The 20,985-nt window shown below is 50.6% G+C and overlaps 1 protein-coding gene across 2 annotated transcripts in view; it reads left to right on the plus strand.

Annotated features, from left to right (window-relative positions):
- The window catches only part of Kcnq1 (potassium voltage-gated channel subfamily Q member 1), a 390,510-nt gene that overhangs the window by 312,507 nt on the left and 57,018 nt on the right, over nt 1-20,985 (plus strand). The gene's annotated exons all lie outside the window — the stretch shown is intronic.

The raw sequence follows: 20,985 nt of genomic DNA on the forward strand, positions 1-20,985 counted from the left end.
CAAGGTGGCTTTCTGGTGCCTGTGAGCTCCACCCTGGAGCTTTCAAAAAGCTCCATCTGTGATGGTTGGCCATTGAGGTCCATACCTATGAATTTGAGAAATCCGAAGCCTACCTACTACTTCTTGGTAGCACCCCCAGGCCTGTGGGCCCCACCTCCACTCTCAGTAGGAAGGGGGTGACCTCAGACACACCAGGGCCTCCAACATGATCTCCCTCTTTCCCTCCACCCTTTGCTGTGTACTTGGTGCTGTAAGAGCCTCCCGACTATGTCCTGGCTGGGAGCTGGTTGCCACCAGACTCACATCCAGCCTCCTCCCTGGGCCCAGCAATCTAGGTCCTTCACACTGAGCAGGCAGAGGGCTCAGGAGACTCAGAACCTGACTAGTGTGGGTTCCTGAGAGTGGGGGTGGAGGAGAGCATCCTCTGCTCGTCCTGGAGCCAATTGTGCTGGGGAGACGCTGGCTCAGATGAAATGGTAAGCCGTGCTGACCCTGACTGGCCAGACTACCTTGTGCTGTCCACTGTAGGCTCCCAACTAGGGTGGGGTGTAGGACCTGTGTCCTAGCTGCCCATGGTCCTGTGTTCTAGAGTACCATGGTCCACAAAAGTTGTGCCACCAGGACATCCCAACATGCCTATCACTCAGCCTCTCATCCCAGAACCTCGTCCAGGGCGGCCTGGAGCCTCTAAAGGCTCTGGGCTACAGAGAGGTCTTTCTTGGGCCCAAGGTCCAGTCCATCACTGCCTTTTGAAGTCTCTGCAATTTGAGGCAAACCGTTATCTTGCCAGACAACTTGTCTGTGTACATGGATTTTATCTGAACATAACTGAGAGGCTAAAAATAATGAATTTTCAGTTGGGCAGGGAGTATGGCCACTGCTTGGTTGGCATAGCAACGCCTGGCTCTGGCCCCCTTCCAGTGTGAGCTGTAACTGGGCAGGTGGGCAGGGCCCAGCCTAGCCCACACTAGACAAGTAGCTTTCCTTTCTCAGACGTATCCTGGGTGCTGGGTCCTGAAGCCTCCCCACTTCTCACTGGCACAATACAGCTCCAGCCTGGGGTGGCAAGAGGGCCCCAAGACCAGTAAATGGGGTCAGACACAGAGAGGGCAGGCTGGACTCCAGATGGCCACCAGGAATCTCTTGCCATGTCTAATGCCCCACTGGAAAGCCTGTCTGCCAGGTAATAGTGCAGACCTGAGCAGGGAGGTACCATGACTGGTAGCTCAGCTAATGGGAGACGGTGCCCACCCAAGCAGAGTGGGAACTCATATACAGAGCAGTTGGCTCACTAGACCCTGACTCAGCAGGGGCTCAGGAGCTCTGTTCTTTACTGTTGGGAAGCAATGTGTGTCCTTGATATGCCCTCTTCTTTCTTTATATAGTTTAGTTATTTGTGAAAGAGAGTGAGAAAAAGAAAGAGAATGGGCACTCCAGGGCCTCTAGCCACTGCGCACAAACTCCAGATGCATGTGCCACCATGTGCACCTGGCTTATGTGGGTACTGGGGAATGAAACCTGGGTCTTTTGGCTTTGCAGGCAAGCGCCTTAACTGCTAAGCCATCTCTCCAGCCTGACTTTCCCTCTTCTTTGCATGTAGGCTCAGTGCCTCAGGGAAGGCATGCCACTGCATCAGGGGCTGCACACCGTGCTAAGGGGGCATGGCCTTTCTTGATGGAACCAGAGAATGAGTGCCAGCCCCCTGCCCAACTACCTGTGTGACTTCCCTGGTGAAGGCCACCTGTGCTAACTGTTCCCACCACTGGCAGGAATCAAGGCAGTCTTTCCTAAACCCATGTGTACCCACTGTCATCATTCCCAAATGCCCCTCAATTTCCTACCAGGTCTAGTTGTACCCCTTCCTGATTGTTCCAACTTTTTCCATGGCTCTTCCATGGGACAGACCACCCTCCAAGCCCAGGCCAGGAGCCTGGCACTCCCCTGCAGGTGATAGAAGGTAGTAGGTGCTATCTCCTGACATCAGTCATGGCCATCCCATGACCCAACTGTAGTTTCAGAACCAGATCACATCCCTGGGGTGACCAAGGTAGAGCCAGTACTGGTCTCAGGGGCAGAATTTACATGCCCACGTTCTGTCAGCTTGGAGCAACACAACAGTTTTCCAGACTCCATCACCCATCCCTGGGGGCATGGTTTAGGAACAAAGCTGGGCTGATTCTTGAAGCCCCTGGTGGCTTCGGCCTCTCTGGGCTCTAAGCCAGGGTTGTGAGAAGTCTGGAAGATTCTATAGCAGGGCACTTCGCAGGCACCACACTGTACCATCCTCACCCTTGACATTTCTGCTTTGAGATGGTGAAGTGCAAGGAGTGAATCCCCTGCCTGGGGTCATGGGCCATGCTAAACCTTAGCTCCTCCCAGAGGTCTGACCTGGACCCCAGATGTCCATCAGGGGGGCCAACAAAGGCTGATGGCAGCCTGCCCAGCCCCTCTTCTGTCCATGATGGCTGTCCCCTATGGGGACAGACCCTGGGAAAGGGCTTTGCTGGGCCCAGAGGGCACAGTGGCACAACTGGGCCCCACGTTATCACAGTTATCAATGCAGCCATCGGGACCAGTAACAACCCAAGCGCAATCCTGCTGACCTCAGGAAGCAGGAGACAGGAAATCCCTGGGAGCCCAGCAGGCCCACAGTAGAGCCAGTGCCAGCCAGCCTGGCCAAGCCTAGCCAGAGCACGGGACTTCCCACCAACATAGCCCCTCCCTCCCACTCCTCCAGGGTGGCACAAGTCAAGGCTCCAATCCCAGCTGTTTGCCCAGCTCAGCCCTTTGCCTCTGAAATGTGTCCCATCCCAGGCTAGCTCACTCCCCCACAGGACACGGGCCTTTGGAACTTACAGCTGGCTGGGACCCCTGTCTCGAAGGAGGGTTAGCCTAAGGGACAAGGAAGGCTAGAGGTCAGCTGAGCTTGTTCAGAAGTGCCTCAGCTTCCCTGGCAGGCAACTCCACTCTCCCTTAGGTCTGAGCCAGAGGCCCTGACAGGGGCAATACGCCCGCGGGCGCCCTGCGTGCAGCAGCCCTGGTCTGTGTGAAAACCCCTCCTCGGCAGTAGAGGCCCTACACCCAGCACTCCTCCTGTTACGTGCTCCCAGTCACTAGGGGACTTCCCACCTCTGTTGGGGTTCTGCCTCCCATTCCCACCTCACATACCCACACCACACTTGGGAAACCCACAGCTCAGATTTGCTCCCATTGTCCTCAAACAAGAGGTTTAGAACTTTTGCTGTGCTAAGGTTTAAAATTTAAAGAAAAAAAAAAAAGCTATCTCAGACTCCAGTTTTTGACCTTATACCGCTGACATCTTGTTCTAGAAATGGCTTTTATTTGCCAAAATAAATCGCCGTATACGTATGGAGAAACTGAGGCTTAGAGAAGTCAAGCAGTTTCCTGCCTGAGGTCACACAGCTAATTAGGCAAAGATTGGACCCCAAGGAGGCCAGAGATGGGGTGAGGGGCGAGATGAGGCACAGAGAGAAGCAGAGAAAGCAAGACGGTATTTCGTAAGTGTAAGGGGGCCTCGGGGAAGGAGGTCAGAGCCAATGCTGAGAGCCAAAGCTGGGGAGGGGAAAGGGGCCAGGCCCAGGGGCTGTAGTAGTCAGGAGGTGGTTATTCAGATGGAAGGAGTAGGTTTGTCTTCATACAACAGAACCCTGTCCTCCGTCCTGTTGCCTGGCCCTGCTGGGTCCCAGCCCCTCTGGTTTCCTTGGTTCTGTAGAACCCACTAAGGAGGCCACACCACCCTCCTCCCCACCATGCTCTTAGCTCTTCCCTGGTGTTTATTTTGCAAGCTAAGCTCATACTAGTCTGCTGATACGTGGAACACAGTGGGGCCAAGAGACTGGCTTTCTTCTTCGTCTTTTTTTTTTTTTTTTTTTTTTTTTGTGTGTGTGTGTGTGTGTGTGTGTTTTGGCCCGGAAATGTTCATGGCTCAAAGCTGGCCCCAGGGGAGCTCTGAATTCCAGAACCCAGTTCACAGGGCATCTGATGGAAAGAGGCCTCCTCAGCACCCAGCATTCCTTCCAACGAGTTCTACCCCAGAAGTCAGGCCAGGCAAACCTGCCTCCTACGTAGGCACGTGGCCCAGGCCCTGCTGAGAGCTATGTCAGGGGAGCACCGCCGCCCTCATCCCGGGGCCCCCTCCTGTGCACCAGGTCTACAAAGTGGGCCTCAAGGCACTGTTGTCCCAGACCATGCCCAGAGCATCCTGCCCCATCCTTGAGCTGTCCTGTGGAGTCCAGCCCTGCATCCTCCTTTGCTGGGTTAGTTAGGTAGCCATGGCTGCAGACCTATGTCCATCCCTCACATCACATATTAGTTTTTAATCATTGCTGAAATAAGTAGTCCTTCCCTGCCCAGGTCTTTTGAGTCAATAGTTATAAGGGTGAGATATTTATTGTGTTTTTTTTTTCCCTGTCCTGTGTATGGTCTGACATCTTGCCGACTAAGTAAGGAGTGTTTCCTCCCATAATATTCCCTGGGATATTTTATATAAGACTAGAACAGGTTTTCCTCTCTTGACTATAGCTTGGTATAACTTAAAGACAACAATAGCCAGGCTTCTGTTTTCTTTATGAGAAGAGACTTAATGACTGATTTCCTGGCTCAGAGGGGGTTATATATAGACTACTGAGGGCCTTTATTTCTTCTTATGTCAGTTTTGGTAAGTTTTCAATTTTTCAAATTTGTTGGCACTTGTCATTTCATGTCTGAAGCATTGGTATTTTGCTCCCCTTTTCATTCCCAGTATTATTTATCTCTGCCTTTGCTTCTCCCCACAGTGGCCGAGCATGCCATGTGTCCTTCATCCTGATCAGTATTGTCACACCAGCTCTGAGGCGCATTGATCTTCACTCTTATAGGCTGCATTTTGTTTCATTTATATTTGTTCATTGCCTTTCGTCTAATCACTTGGCCTTAAAATACATTGTTCTTCCTTTAAATTCTTAAATTAGATCATTATCAATTTTCAGACTTTCTATGTTTCTACAACATTTAAAGCAATAGCGAGATAGCTATTTATAGCATTACAAACAAATCTGCATGTATATGTGTGCATGCGCCAAGTGCCACAGCTCACGTGTGGAAGTCAGAGGATGACTTGAGCGTTGGTCCTAAACTTCCGGCACGTTTGAGGCAGGGTCTTTTGTGGTTCACCACTGCATTTGCCAAGCTCACTGGCCTGGGAGCTTCTGGGGACCCTCCTGTGTCCACTTCTCATCTCACTTGACATGTACTGGGATTGCAGGTGCACGCTACTGCATCCCGCTTTGTGTGTGTGCTGGGAATGTGAATTCATGCTTGGATGTCAAGTACTTTACCCACCAAGGTATTTATAGCATTAAAGGTTGTACATTTTTCTCTAAATATCACTCAAGCTGTATCCCCTACTGTTTTGAGATGGGGTCTCACTGTGTTAAGACCCGCCTGCCTCAGCTTCCCAGCTAGATGAGATTTGGGGCCTGCACCACTGTAGCAGGCTTCAACATTTGATAAACAGCTCTCACTCTTGTTTTCATTCGCTTAGGATGTATTTTTCTAATCTTCAGCATCTCTTGTTTATCCCAGGAATTATGCCACACCAGCCTTGTGTTTTTGTCATTGTTGTTATTGCGGTAGAACTTTCTAGTAATACTGCTCTACTGTCAGAGAAAATGGGCCTGTGATCTCAGCCCCTTGGAATGTTTCAAAGGATGATTTTTGGCAAACACGCTCGATTTTTGTAATGTGCCTTCTGTACTTGCAGGCATATTCCACAGCCGTTGGATGGAGGGCTGCGTTCATAGCCACCAGAACAAGCTGGCTAATTTTTTTTTTTTTTTTTTCTGTTCAAACCTCTATCTCCTCATTGGAATGTCTTTATCTGCCTAATCTATCATTTCTGAGAAGTCACAGGATAAATTTCTGCTTGACTTTCTAAGAAACTGCTAAACTATTTCTTGATCCATTCTCCCACCAGTAATGTGTAAAAGCTCTACTTTCTTGCAGCCTTGCAACTGGATGGTAGGGTTGGCCCTTTTCTTTGTTCTTTTAACTCAGCCCTGTTAGTGAGTATGCAATGGTATCTCATTGTGGTTCTGATTTGCATTCCCTAATGACGAGTGGTGTTGAAAAACTTTTCATGTGCTTATCAAACGCTCCTAGTCTTCTTTGGTGAGATGTTTATTCAACGCTCTTGCCCGGCTTCTAATTAGGCACTCCGCTCCATTGTCGAGTGGCAAGAGTTTTTTAATATGTCCTGGATACATGTCCTTCATCCACGGAGAGCTTGCAAATAGTTTCTCCTCCTTGTCTGGAGCTAGCGTTTCATCTTCTGAATTGTGTCTTTTAAGTCACAGAAGGTTTTAGTCTTAATGAAATCTAATTTGTCTTTTCTCATGTGGTTCATGCTTCCATGTTCTTAGGCCTCTTTGTTGAATCTGAGGTCATGAACGTTTTCTCCTAATTCTTTTCTTCCTCTAGAAATTATATAGAATAAACTCTCACATTTAGGTCTGTATTTATTTTGAGATAACTTGGGGGTGCAGTGTGAGGTAAAATCTAAGTTTGGGGGTGTTAGTTATGGATATTCAGTTGCCAAGCACCAGTTTTCAGGAAAACAAAAACAACAACAAAATTAATAAATAAATAAACCTCTTTTTATTTTTCTCCATTCAGTAGTCATTCTTGTCAGAACGCAGCATGCCTGTCATCCCAGCCCTTGGGAGGCAAAGGCAGGAGGATTAAAAATTCTGGGTCAGTTTTCTACTTCATAGTGGCTTTAAACTATGAGCTACATGAGATCCTGTCTTGAAAACAAACAAAAGTAATCATTTCACCATAAGTGTGTGGGTCTCCTTAATTCTGTTCTAGTGGTCCAGATGCCTGTCCTTAAACCCACACTGCACTGTCTATTTTTCCGTGTCATAAAACATGCATTTTCTTTCTAATCTTTTTGGTTTTTCAAGGTAGGGTCTCACTCTAGCCCAGGCTGACCTGGAATTCACTATGTATTCTCAGGATGACCTCGAACTCACAGCGTTCTACCTCCCAAGTGCTGGGATTAAAGGCGTGCACCACCATGCCCAGCTTTCTTTCCTTTCTGTGGTATTTGTGCATGTGTGCATACGTACGTGATGTGTGCACAAGTGAATATGGATGCTGGAGATCAATATCAGGTGTCTTTTTCAATCATTTTCCATCTTGTTTATCGAGACATGGTGTCGCAGTGAACCCAGAGCTCATTAATTTGGCTAGACTAGCTAGCCAGTTTGCTGCAATCATCCCTGTCCCCATATCCTAAAATCTGGGATTATAGGCAAGCACTGCCACACTCAACAGTTATGTAGTGTCTGGGGATCTGAACTCGGGTCCTCATGCTTGCACAGTACACACTTAACCAACCGAACCATCACCCTAGCTGCATAAGTTTTTTGTATGAATTTTAGAAGCAACTTGTTAATTTTTATCAAAAAAGAGAGAGAAAGAAAGGGAAGAAGGGAGAGAGAAAGGAAAGAAGGAAGGAAAATAGAAAGACAGACATCTGGGTTTTTTGTTTTTGTTTTTGTTTTTGTTTTTGTTTTTTGAAGTAGAGTCTTACTCTAGCTCAGACTGCTGACCTGGAATTCACTATGCCATCTCAGGGTGGCCTCGAACTCACAGCCATCCTCCTACCTCTGCCCTCCCAAATGCTGGGATTAAAGGCATGCACCACCATGCCCAGCGACTTCTGGGATTTTGATACTAGTTGCTTTGAATCTATTAATCCATTTGGGGGAAAATAGATATTTTAGCAAAACTGAGTCTTGAATATGGTATGTTTTGCTATGTATCTGGTCTACTTTGGTTTCCTTTTGGGGTGAGGGTTTTAAGGCATGTTTTGTTTTTTTCATCTATAGCCCAGGCTGACCTTGAACTAACTGTATCACCCACATTGGCCTCAAACTCACAATCATCCTGCTTCAAACTCCCAAATGCTGGGGGTGACAGCTATATGTCATTGTGCCCAGCTACATAAATGTCTTTCAGGAATAGGCTTGATTCAAGAGTGTCTTGGGAGGAAAACCCTCCAGTCACTTGTCTTTAAGGGTGACACTGGATTTGGGCCCTTCATCAGCAACACCTGTCGGGTTGAGGAAATTTCTTTCCACCTACTCTCGACCTTGAGGGTGCTTACCAGAAATAGAAGATAATATGGAGTGCATATATAATACATATACACGAGAATGCCAAAAAAACGAATTTTAAAAGATGGCACCAATGCTGTACTATCTAGTTAACCATGCATAAAAAATATCATTTTGGAGTTTGTTTCTGGTTCAAAAAATATTCCATCCATGTCTTTGAAAGGGGAAAATATATAGAAATTCAAAATTGAAAAAAAAAAACTGCTATGTTTTCTGAGTCTATGGGGTACTACCACACCCATCTTGTATCTGTATTCATAAAGGATATTGTTCTGTAGTTTTCTTGTGTTTTGTTTATACTGACTTTGATGACAGATTTTTAAAGCCTCTTTTAAATACTATAACTAGGGCTTGGGAGATGGCTCAGTGGTTAGAGGCACTTGCTTAAATCCTGTAACCATATGTTCCAGACACGTGCTTTGTAAGCACTAAATTTTAGTCGTCATTGACTATGCTTTCACTCTGCCATTTCTGCTACCTATGGGCTGTATGTTTTGAACTTCATATTCAGTTTTTTAAATATTTTATTTATTTATCTGAGAGAGAGAAAGAGAGGAAAGAGGCAGAGAGAGAGAGAGAGAGATTGAGAGAGAGAATGGGAGTGCCGGGGCCTCTAGCTACTACAAATGAACTCCAGACATATTTGCCACATTGTGCATCTGGTTTTACATGAGTACTGGGGAATTGAACTTGGGTCCTTTGCCTTGGCCAGCAAGCACCTTAACCCTAAGTCATGTCTCCAGATTTTTTTAATGTTGTTTTCTTCTTCTCTTTCCAGTCTCTGGTTGGATTGACAATCGTGTCTTATCCCATTTTCCCTCTCCTGGCATTAAGGTTGTACACGCTGTTGCTGTTCTCTAAAGGCTGACCTAGAACACTTTAAATGCTGAGGCAGGTGCTGTCCTTACGTCTGTCTGTAATACAATAAGTATCTTTAGCTGGGGAGATGGCTCAAGCTCTGGGAGTGAAATACCCGCCACAGAAGCATAAGGAGCTGAGTCCATATCATCAGCACCCAAAAGGATACATTAAAAGGCAGGCTTGGCCACACACACAACAGAGAGGCGAAACACGTGAGTCCTGGGGCTCACTGGCCAGCCAGCCCAGCTTAATTAGGTGAAGCCCAGGATGGTGAGGACACCCTATCTCAAAAAGGTGGGTGGGACCTGAGGAAAGACAACCAAGGCTGTCCCCTGGCCTCTATATACACACACGTGTACACATACAAAAACGATCACTTTGCCAGGCGTGGTGGCGCACGCCTTTAATCCCAGCACTCGGGAGGCAGAGGTAGGAGGATCGCCGAGAGTTGGAGGCCACCCTGAGACTCCATAGTGAATTCCAGGTCAGCCTAGACTAAAGCGAGACCCTACCTCAAAAAAAAAAAAAAAAAATCACTTTATTCTCCTTAAACAAAATTTAGTCTTCTAAATTTAAATTTTATTTAATTTAATTTTTGCACGTATATGTGATATATGTATGCATATTTGTATATGTGTGGATACATATATTTGCCATGCATGTGAAGGCCAGAGGCCAACCTCCAATGTCATGCCTCAGGTATGTAATCAACCTCTTTTGAAATAGGGTCGTTCATTGGCCCAGAGCTCACCAAGGTGAACTCGGGTCTTCATGCTTACACAGCAAGCACTTTACTGACTAAATCACCCACCGCCCAGCCCCTTTATTGTCATTCTTTCTTTTAAATTATTTTATGTATTTATTTGAGAGGAGAGAGAGAGATTGAGAGAATGGGAGTGCCAGGGCCTCTACTTACTCCAAACGAACTCCAGATGCATGTGCCACCTGTGCATTTGACTTAGGTAGGTACCGGAGAACTGAACCTGGGTCCTTAGGTTTCATAGGCAAACACCTTCACTGCTAAGCCATCTCTCCAGGACCTCTATTGTCATTCTTTTTTTAAAGTTTTTTTAAAATTTTTTGTTTATTTTTATTTATTTATTTGACAGTGACAGACAGGAAGAGGCAGATATATATAGAGAGAGAAAATGGGCACGCCAGGGCCTCCAGCCACTGCAAACGAACTCCAGATGCATGCGCCCCCTTGTGCATCTGGCTAATGTGGGTCCTGGGGAATCGAGCCTCGAACCAGGGTCCTTAGGCTTCACAGGCAAGCGCTTAACCGCTAAGCCATCTCTCCAGCCCATCTATTGTCATTCTTAAGAGATTATTTCTATCGATTATAAAATGTTTGCTCTGCTTGGACACCTTTGCTGTGTTTTGATGACCTACGTCTATTCTGTATGGTTCTCAGACAGTGTCTCTTAAGGTTTTTGCCTCAGCCTCATTACACCTCTCTGGAATTTCCCTCTGTTTCTCAACGTGTTTTTCTTGTTTTGTCACTTTGCTCCCTGGACTATATTCTGAGTGGCCTTCTACTCCATCTTCTAGGTTACTAATTGTTTCTCCAACTGTGTCTAATCTACTCTAAAACCTGTCCAGTGAATTTTCAATCTCAAGTCTATCATATCTTCTTCTTTGCTTGTCTATTCAAGCCATTTAAGAATTGTCTTGAAATGTTTTAAATATGGCTACTTAATATTTTATTTCTCTTAATTTCAGTATCTAAAGATTTTTTTGTATCTGCATCCCTGTTTATGCCCCCCACACACACACACACTTGCTGGGCCTCACTCATGGTATGTCATCTTGCTTGCTGTTTATTAAAGCTGTAAGCTCATACATGTTTAAATTCATCTGTGGGGATCTGTAAGGCCCAGTGTGAAGTTGAACCCCTCAGGGAGGGTCTGTGTTTCCTTCTCCCATAGCAATATGTGTGAGTGTGTGTATGTCCAGCCTTGACTTTAAGTTCTAGACTTCAGGTTTCCCAGACCACTTGGGCAATAGGAGCTTCAGCATCTAAGCTAGGCTAGAATGAGCCTATAGCTGTAACTTCCCAGAGCAAAAGCTGTTCCCTTCTTTCTTGGTTAAGTCCATTTTCCTTAAAGTCATTTCAGGGAACGGGCTTCTCGTTGATGTGTACACTGTTCCCTCTGTCACAATGTTTTAAAGGTCTCTGCTCTGAAACTTCTCACCTCACTTCCTGGGACACCCCCAAAGTCATTGGTAAAACTATGGGAACCAAAGTTCAGGCCCATCAGATACCTTTAGGCAGTTCTCTTCTGTGGGTTCCCCATTCTCTTAGTTTACAGCCTGTAGCCCTTCTGCTTCCTGGTCAGCTCATGTATACTAGCCACAGATATATACATAGATTTCTAAGCTTTTTAATTGCTGGGTTGTTTCCCCCCCACCTCCCCAAGGAAGGATCTCACTCCAGCCCAGGCTGACCTGGAATTCTCTATGTAGTCTCAGGGTGGCCTCAAACTCACAGCGATCCTCCTACCTCTGCCTCCCAAGTGCTGGGATTAAAGGCATGCAGCACCACGCCCAGATTTAATTGCTGTTTTTAAAAAACTGGGCTGGGAAATGGCTTAGTTGGTAAAGTACTTGTCATGCAAGCATGAAGACCTAAATTCGATCCTCAGAACCTATATTAGAAAGCTGAGGGCTGGGGCAATGGACTCAGCAGTTAAAGGTGCTTGCTTGCAAAGTCTTCCCAGGGTTCAATTCCACAGTACCCACATGAAGCCCAGTGCACAAAGTGGTGCATGCATCTGGAGTTCATTTGAGCACACACACACACACACACACACACACACACACACACATACACACACAATGAAATTAAAGTCACTTAACTCAATAAACTATAGCCCATCTCAGTTTAGATGCTGAGTTTTCGTGAGAACAACTTACACTATAATTACATTTCAAAAAACCTACAGTTGGGAAAGGAGGTAAATTTGTGGGGGAGGGGGCACAGAGTCTCACCCTGTTTCCTAGGCTGGCCTTTAAATCATAGCAATCCTCCTGCCTCCACCTATGGAGTACTAAGAGTGTAGTTATGAGCCACTGTGCCCAGCCTAGAAAGGATGTGGCTGTGTCTCAGTGACTCCATACCTACTTAAAGTTTTCCAGTAATTCAATCATGGATCTGTGTGCGGTTACATTTAATTTTTTTTTATTAAAACATTAACATTCAGTTTCCCTGTCTCGGTTCTACATGTCCAAGTCTCTGTAGAACATGGGCCTGGGAGCTAAACTTCACATGGTCACATCCTTGTAGGTGTAGAGGTAGGTGGCCAGGCCCTGGAGTTCTGCAAACACCAGCAAGAGAGTGGGGAGGGCAAGTGGAGGCATGTCTGGGTGGCAGAGGGGCAGGAGGCAGCACATGGCCCCAGTAACCCCTACCCACCTCAACAGTCATAGATCCTTGCAGACCTCCCATGCCAGCTCCCTCTCCTAAGGTTCCTCTCTGAAGACCCTTCCCGGAGCGCCTACCTCTAGCCCGTGATCTACCCTTCTCCAGGTCCCAGATGACCACAGCCTGGGATTCTAGTGCCTCGGTGACGTGCAGATGGCACTCCAGGCCAACCTGCCAGCCACCACTGAACACCTCTTCGTCCACCTGGGCTAGTTACATCAAACTGTGAGGAGGCCTGGGACACAGAACAGCCCTGCCACCCTGAGCCACGTCCCCCTCCCCAGTGTTCCCGGTTCCCGCCCCACTCCCCCCTTGCTGCTGGGCTGCTCTTGAGTGACAAGGCCGTAAACAGGCAAAGGCTTGGGGCCCCAGCTGATCAAAGGGCTCCCTTCAGAAGCCAGCATTAGTTTGCTATTCTGGGAACTGGTTATTTTAAGGTTAGTGTATTTTTTCTTTCCTGAGGAGCCGTCTTAGTGGATGGCGGAGTCCTGAGGTGCTGGCCCTTCAGTCAAACCACACAAGCCCTGTTTTGTCTAGGGTTTCAAAGATAAACCTATAATGAAAGCGCCATTTGACACAGAACCCTGCCACCATGGTCCTGGGTGAGGGTGGGCGTGGCTGTTAGGGAGTCCCTGTGCCCAGCTAGCACCCTGGAGGGAGGCCACTCCTGAAGGAAGCTTGAGGTCACAATACTGTGTGGCTACCTGGACCAGAGGGTCCAGGCCCCTACCCACTGGGTCACCCCACGCACACACCTGCAGACCACCTGAAGGGGTCTCCCATGGTGAGACGTGCGCTCCTGTCCTTCCTGATGGGGCAGATTCCTTGTGGTTACTGGCTCTGCAGAGGAGCCCAGCAAACATCATGAGGATCCGGCGTCTATATGCCCTTCCACTCCACAGACTGAGAAATGCACCAGGGCAACGGCGGGGTGGGGGGCAGCAGGAGCAAGGATGTTGGATGCCCGCTAGGTTTCAGCCCAGAGAAGGGGTAAGTGTGGAGTTGGCCATACCGAGTACCTTCCTTTATGGGACATTCCCTTGGCCTTATGCACAGCAAGGCCAGGAGGATGAACCCTCCATAGTCTAAAAGCAGAGCTTGAGAGCACGGCTGGAGGCTCATGCCCTTCCCTACCCAGGTACCTCTGGTGTAGCATGATATGGGCAGGACACTCAGTCAGTCAGTGGTTCTTATTTTGCCTGGGTGGTGGACGCAGCCAGCTGGCAGCCCCCACAGAGAGAAGAACTGCATCTGACCCTCAAAGGTAATCCTTGCCACAAGGTGACCACCACCCCCGTCTAGCCTCCCACCGTGCTCTTCCGTGTTCTGCCATCCCACCAGGACTATCCTGGCCCGGTGCCCACTTCCTAGTTCCTCCGTGCCCCAGACCCTCCCATGCCTAAACATCCTTGGCCATAACTGCCTAGCATGAAAGTGAGACTCATACCTTGCCCATCATGAGGACTCTGGGACAGGTAGTCCCGCCCAACCAGCCTATGGCAAGGGGGCAAGGGTTATGAACCTTCCATGTCATCTCTGTGACAAGGACATCATCTATCTGGACCCTAATGCCTCAGGGACTGCTTGGGGCCCACTCACCTGAGGACTGTGCCTCCGCAGCCCCATATTATCCTCACTGAACCTCAGTTTCCCCCTCTATCTAGAGCAGGGAGGATGATCTTACTAGGTTGCTGACTTTAGAGGAAGGGGGAGAGATGCATATGTCCTCTTGGAGTATCCTAATCTGGGCTGACCTTTGGGGCCAGTTTGCCTGCGGAGGAAGATAAGCCAACTCTGCTACAAGCAGGGTATCAGGACTCATCTTGGGGCCCTCCAGACCTCTGAGCTCCATACAAGAGTCATTATAGTGTCTTGTACTGGTTTTATCCAGTCATGCCTTATATGTGTCCCTTTACAAATCCAAGGACCCTTTTGCTATTGTTGTTTTTGCTGTTGTTGATTTTGTGTTGGTTTTGGTTTTGCAACGTAGGGTCTCACTTTAGCCCAGGCTGATCTGGAATTCACTAAGATAGTCTCAAGCTGGCCTCGAACTCACAGCGATCCTCCTACCTCTGCCTCTCAGAGTGCTGGGATTAAAGGCGTGCGCCACCACGCCCGGCAATCCAGGGATTCTTGTCCCCTATTTCACACAGGCCAGAACCTGGGCTTCCCCTCATGCCTTTGAAGTTGCTGTCTAAGGCTCATGTCCTACCCTTGAGACACAGTGGCCATGAGACACAGCAGGTCTCCCCGACCCCTTTAGGAAGAACATGAAGTTGGTATGCTGTGCCCAACACAGCAAAAGGATTCGTGCGTTGATCTCCAGCCAGGCCAGAGGACCTTCGTGTGCAAGGGCCCTGTCACAAAGGCAACATGGTATGTTCTGGAGCCAGGAGGCCCAGGGGGACCGACTGACAAACTCACAGTATGGGCACGGAGGGGGAGCAACCGGCAGGAGAAGAGTCAAGTTCTGTCCCTATCCATCGCGTGTCCCTGCGCAACCATCCCAAATGTGGGCCTCGGTTTCCCTAAGTGTACAGTGGTTTCTCTTCAGGTTCCCAGCAGCCCCTCCCAAGACTTGGCTTCCCTCTGTTCTCTTTCTCTTGGGGTACTTCTCCCTGTCTGTGTGGGGGACATTCCTCCCTACTCCCCCACCAGACTCTCCTGAGTGACTATTTATAGGCCTCAAATATTGGCTAGAGAGGAAATTACTTTTTTTTTTTTTTTTTTTTTTTGAAATTTAGCTCAAGCCCATGTCAACTGCTTCTGAGAGGCAGGGAGCAGGGCTGGCAGCAGACAGAGGCGCATGTGTCTGTGGGCATCAGGCGAGGGCCCCAGGCCTCAGGCCTCCGCAAGGCTGTCTGGCCATCTGTAATCAGCAGCTTCCGCAAGGGAGGCAGCAGGGCTCCATCCACAAGGGCTGGGGCGTGAGGGCGGCCCGCGAGCTGTGTGTCCGTGTGGCCAACCCTACCCAACCTCCTTGGCCAACCTCAGAAAAACATGTATTTTGGTCAAAATGGGCCGCTTTTTAAACTTGTCACCTTGTGGGCCTAGGCCCAGCCTACCCTAGCTCTGCATATTAAGCAGTGGCTTGGTCACCACCAAAAATAGATGTCCCAACCCTCCCTCCCCAACAGGGGACCAGCCTAGAAAGGGGTAGCAGGCCGGCTCTGGCCTTGGCCCTGACGGCTCCGGAAACCACAGGCCAGTGAAGGCAGGCAGAGGACAGGGAGTGGGCAGGAGGTGTTTGGGCATAGGAGGCACACTGGAGGGGCATCCCTTAGGATGAGCATAAGCCATGTGGGGGCAACTGGCGTGGATGCCTAGTGACAGCCAGGGCCGGGTCTGGGTGGTGTCACAGCGGCCTCTCCTGATGGGGACAGGCCTCAGAGCCCCAGTGTAGAGTGCCCTCAGGCTGGGCGGCAGGTGGATCCAGCAGGTCGCTACCATGAAGCCACGCTCAGTGTAGCAGGCGCCTTCACCTTGCCACCAGGAGCCTCAGGGGCACAGGTGGGGCCTTGCCTGGCCAGAAGAGCCTGCTACGTCCACAAAATGGCTGACACGGCCTTTCAGCTGGGCCGCAAACGGGGAGCCTCTGCGCAGAGGCCTGTTTATTTTGCCGAGGGAACAGCCCTTCGTTCCCCGGGTTCCAAGGGCTCCAGAGGCAGATGGAAATTTTTGTGGATTAAACACGGGGCTGAGGCACGCTGGGCTGTTTGGGTTGGCAGCGAGCTCCCTCCCCGCCCGCTCCTCATCCGCCGCTTCCCGCCCTCGGCACATCCATTCATGCCTCTGCTCCAGGTCCCCCTCCTCCACCGCCCTGTCCCCTCCCTTCCCAAGGCCTTCGGGGGCAGCTCTGCAGGAGAGACCCGGTCCCTCCCCAGCTACTCTTCCTGGGTCCTTCTGGGATTCAGGACACCCCTGGCCCCCAGGTTCCCCGTGTGTGAAAAGCTCAGAGTATGAGTCAGTGAGGCAGTGTCTGAAGTGTGCCTGTGGTCTAACACCCAGACAATGCCCAGGGTAAGGCCTGTCATGGTGGCCGTAGCTCTCAGGAGAATGAAATCCCGCGTTGGCATGAGGAGCTGGACCTTAACTCATCCTCCTCAGGAGAAACTTTCTCCTTCTAGGCTGCGAGGGATCTCTGTCGGGGTGGGGGGGGGGGGGTTGTGCAGTAAGCTAGCTGTGGAGAAGGGCATTCCAGAAGGAGGGCACAGGGGCGCCAAGGCCCCAAGGTGGGTGTGTCCAACATGTTTGCGCCACGGTGGAAGGCACTGTGGGCAGGACTACAGGTTGAGGAGCAGTGGGAGGTGGGGCTGATGGTGAAAGTGGCAGTGTTCTCTGGGGCCATCCATGGAAGGGCTGGAGGCGCTCCTTGAAGGAGGCTGGGGAAGGGGGCTTGGGCCAGGCCTACCCCAACTCCATTCCCAGCAGATCACTTCGCCTCGCTCGCTCTCGGGAGCTGCAGAGGGTGGAGCTGGCGCCGTCCTCCTCGCTCCGCCCTGCCCCTGCTTCTGCCGCCACCCCTCCCCCAGCGGGGACGCAGGTTGGTCAGTGCACACAGCGCCCCCTCTGTTCCTTGGCAGCTGGGAGCCACAGGTCAGGTCTGGAATATAAAGAGGCATCTGTGTGGGCAGTAATGTGGCCAGCTGCTGGCTACCCTCACAGGGATGCTATATCCAGCATGGTGGACGCCCCATCAGACCACCAGCACCCACTCAAGGGGGCAGGGCTTCTGAGGAGGGTGTGAGGTCCTGGCTAGATGCCTGGGTGGTCTATGTCACCTGGTCATCCTTAACTGGGCACATAGGAGTGGCAAAGGGCCCATGACTGTTCACAGGACTCAGCCTATGGGTGCCGCACAGGACATGCCTGGGTGCACCCAGCAAGCCCACAGCCTGTTTAAGGCTCTTTGACATCTCCTCTGGCTGTGCCAGGCTACCTCCAATAACAAGGGTGGGCTTGTGCTATCAAGTCATGTGTGAGATACTTTCCCAGAACCCACAAGTATCCTCTAAAGCAAGAGGGGGGGACACTGGAGTTATGGCTCACTGGGTAAAGCGCGTGCCACCCAAGCATGAGAGGCTGAGTTTAGATCCCTACAGCTCACATAAAAGCCTGTAATCACAGTGCTGGGGAGGAGGACACAGGAAGATCCCTGAGGCTCCTTGGCTAGCTAATGTAGCTGAATTGGTGGGCTCTAGATTTAGTGAACGACCCTGTCTCAAAAAATAAGGTAGAAGGGCTGGAGAAATGGCTTAGCGGTTAAGGTACTTGAACCCAGGTTCAATTCCCCAGTAACCATGTAAGGCCAGATGCTCAAGGTGATGCACGCATCTGGAGTTCGTTCGCAGTGGCCAGAGGACCTAGCACACCCAATCTCTCTCTCTCTCTCTGCCCCCTCCCTCTTTCTTTTCTCTCTCTCTCTCTCTCTCTCTCTCTCTCTCTCAAGTAAATAATTTTAAAAATAAGGTGGAGAATAATTGAGGAAGACAGCTGACATCAACCTCTGGCCTACATATATGCACGCACGCACACACACATGCAAAAACTAATAAAATGAGATGGAGGGAACAGAAGTCCCAGAGTGTACAGACAGGAAGTCTGAGCACCACACGCATTCAGTTAGCCAGTCATCTTACATCCCACTCACTTTCCTTCTTTTCCTAAAATGGAAGTCCTGGACCTAAACCAGCCTGGACATCATGACCTTCAAGTGTGCCACCCAATAGCCGACTAAGCACTAGAGCAACAGTAGCCCTTGGGTACCATGCCAGAAGGCGCTAGTTCCCTGGTCTACCCTCCTGGCCCAGTGCCCACTGGGGCTCACCCGGGTTTGATCAGGGTCCTCAGATCCTCTAGCCCAGTTCTACTGGCTTCAGGCATTTAGTTGGCACAGTGACGCGTGCCGAAAACACAGAACCCACCCAATGTCCCCTGACATCTTGTGTGTGGGGCGGGGGGAGGGGGATATTTTTCTGCTGTATAAAAACGACAGGGCCTGTCTTTGCCAGCCATCAAGGAAGCTGGTAAGCCTCTTGCCCTGGCCTCTCTAGCTCCCAGTTCCCTTCCCCAGGAAAGGGGCTGTGTAGGGGTGGCTGACACCCCACTACATAGGCTTGAGGCCCCTCTCCCTCTGCTGCCCGGGTCACATGGGCTTCTCAGAACTCTCCCACACTTGTGAGCACCCATGGTGTTTCTTCTGTGACGTTTTCCGCAGCTCTGGGTGGTCCCTCGCGTTGGTAAGCACAAGGCTTAGAGCACAGTGTCCTAAGTGTCCTCAGGAGGGACGTCCCCAAAGCATGGCATCACAGCTGGGCACGGCCTCTCCTACCTGACACCGACACACAGGCGTAGACACTGAGCCATAGGTGAAGGCTCGGGCCGAAGAGATGGCTCAGTGGACAAGAGTATTGGCCACAAGCGTGAGAGCCTGAGATTGCCCGAGTTCAAACCCCAACGCTCGTGTTAGCAGCTGGACGTGATCACACATGTCTATAACCTCAGTCCTTTGGGAAATAGAAACCAGAGAATCACTGGGGCTCATGAAAACCACAGCTCTGCATTTAGAGAGAGCTCTGTCCCAAGAAAGTACAAAGATAAAGTGACAGAGGAGGTTCACCTAATTCTTTCCTCTGACCTCTGTGTGCCGACAAGAGCATCTACGCATGCAGGCACGTAGACCATGCACACGAGAGCACACATGACAGCAAACACACCACATACTGCACACATGACAAAAAAAGAATGTTCAAGCCGGGTGTGGTGGTGCACGCCTTTAATCCCAGCACTCGGGAGGCAGACGTAGGAGGATCGCAATGTGTTCAAGGGCACCCCGAGTCTAGTGAATTCTGAATTCTGGGCTACAATGAGACCCTACCTCGAAAAAACAAAAACAAAACAAACAAACAAACAAAAAGAATATCATGTCACCATCACAGGGGACCTCTGCCATAGTTTGGAACAGGCTTCTCTGGAGGCAGCCAGCCAGCCAATGCCAAGGTAAAGCATAGGTTCTTGTCACTGCTCACCAACAACATGGCCAGGCCCATTGCTGACTCTGAAGTTGGATGGAAAAGTGTTGGGACACTGTCCACTCCGGAGTTTTCCAGGCTCCTCTCTTCCTCATGCTCTGCAGCTCAAGCCTAGAGAGACTAGACAAGGCCTCCTCCATCTCCTCCCCGGCCTCCCGCTTCCTTGCCCACACACTGATGAGTACATCCGCACACTCTTTCCTGCACAAGAGAAAATACCCCCACAGAGCCACCTCTGGGTTTCTCCCTGTCAGCCCTTCAGGCCGCATACTCCTTCCTTGGAGCTGTATCTTGAGATAATGTCCCACGGAGGCAACACAGGTAGGAGGCCAGGGAGACCCCGTGGGCTTTGCGGAACACCTGAGACCATGAGCCTTTCTTCCTGGAAGTGGCTGGCATGGTCCCTCCCTGCCCCAGTGCAAGCCCCCACCTGACAGATGCGAGGGTGACAAAACGATGGTGCAGGGAAATGTTGGCCCTTCGGTGCTGATGAAGGCAGCCTTTATCCTGGCTTCTGTAAATGGCTCCTGTGTCGAGTGGGACTGTGCCTGTCCCGGGACTAACCCCCCAAGGGCCAGAGAGGTGAAATTAGATCCATGGGGAGAGATTTTACAGCACCAGGGCTGGTGGCAAGTGGTGGCAGAACGTCCCCTCGGGGCCACAATGGACCATTGTTCACAGCCTCACCTGGGCTGTCTCCAGCATCCCAGGATTTACGAGGCTCAGCCACAGCCTAGGGCCAGCAGCTCCAGGCAGACTGGGAAGGGGAGGTGGAGAGGCCCAGTGAGGAAGAGGACAGTGCCCAGCCCCCACATCCTCAGCGACAGCCTGCCGGGGGGACGGGCAGTAATGTGTCTGCAGACCGCAGCGGGCCACGCCATGAATAGGCCCTCTTTCTCCTGCAGCCCCACTGTGCCCTGGAGAGCCCGGAGGCAGGAGACTGAGCCAGCCTCTGCAGACCACTTTCCTAGGGATCCTGCCTTGTGGAGGTACAGGCAAGGCCTCCCGCCTTCCAAACCCCTGAGGCCTTCTCCAGCGTGTACTCCCATAGTCTCCACACTGGCACAGCCCCTCTGGGCTGCCCACCCTGGAGCCTGAAGCTCGTCCCCTGGGACCCCTCTACCCTTGCCTGTCTTGAAGTTGTCTCGACATGCGCATGTGGCCCTCAGCCTTGGCAGTCGAGACCCGCTCCCATCCTCCGTGGTCTGAGCTCCCCCGAGGCCTCCATACCCTCTCTGTGCTCACAGAATCTTGTCACGCCCTCACGCCATCGGTCCAGCAGCTTCAGGGTCCCATCCTGAGGAACTAGCAAGCCAACCAGGCCCTCTAGCATGGCAGACACCTCTCCTCTCCGGGCACCCCATGGGCACCTCGCCATCAGCTTGGACTTTCTGGGCTGCTAAGATCAGGGATGACCCTCAGGGGACCATGGGGGACAAATACAGCCCTCACCAGGCAGGCGTCTCAGCCTTCTCTCACTCTACAGCCC

Source organism: Jaculus jaculus, chromosome 1 (assembly GCF_020740685.1).
Source record: "Jaculus jaculus isolate mJacJac1 chromosome 1, mJacJac1.mat.Y.cur, whole genome shotgun sequence".
NCBI lineage: Eukaryota > Metazoa > Chordata > Mammalia > Rodentia > Dipodidae > Jaculus > Jaculus jaculus.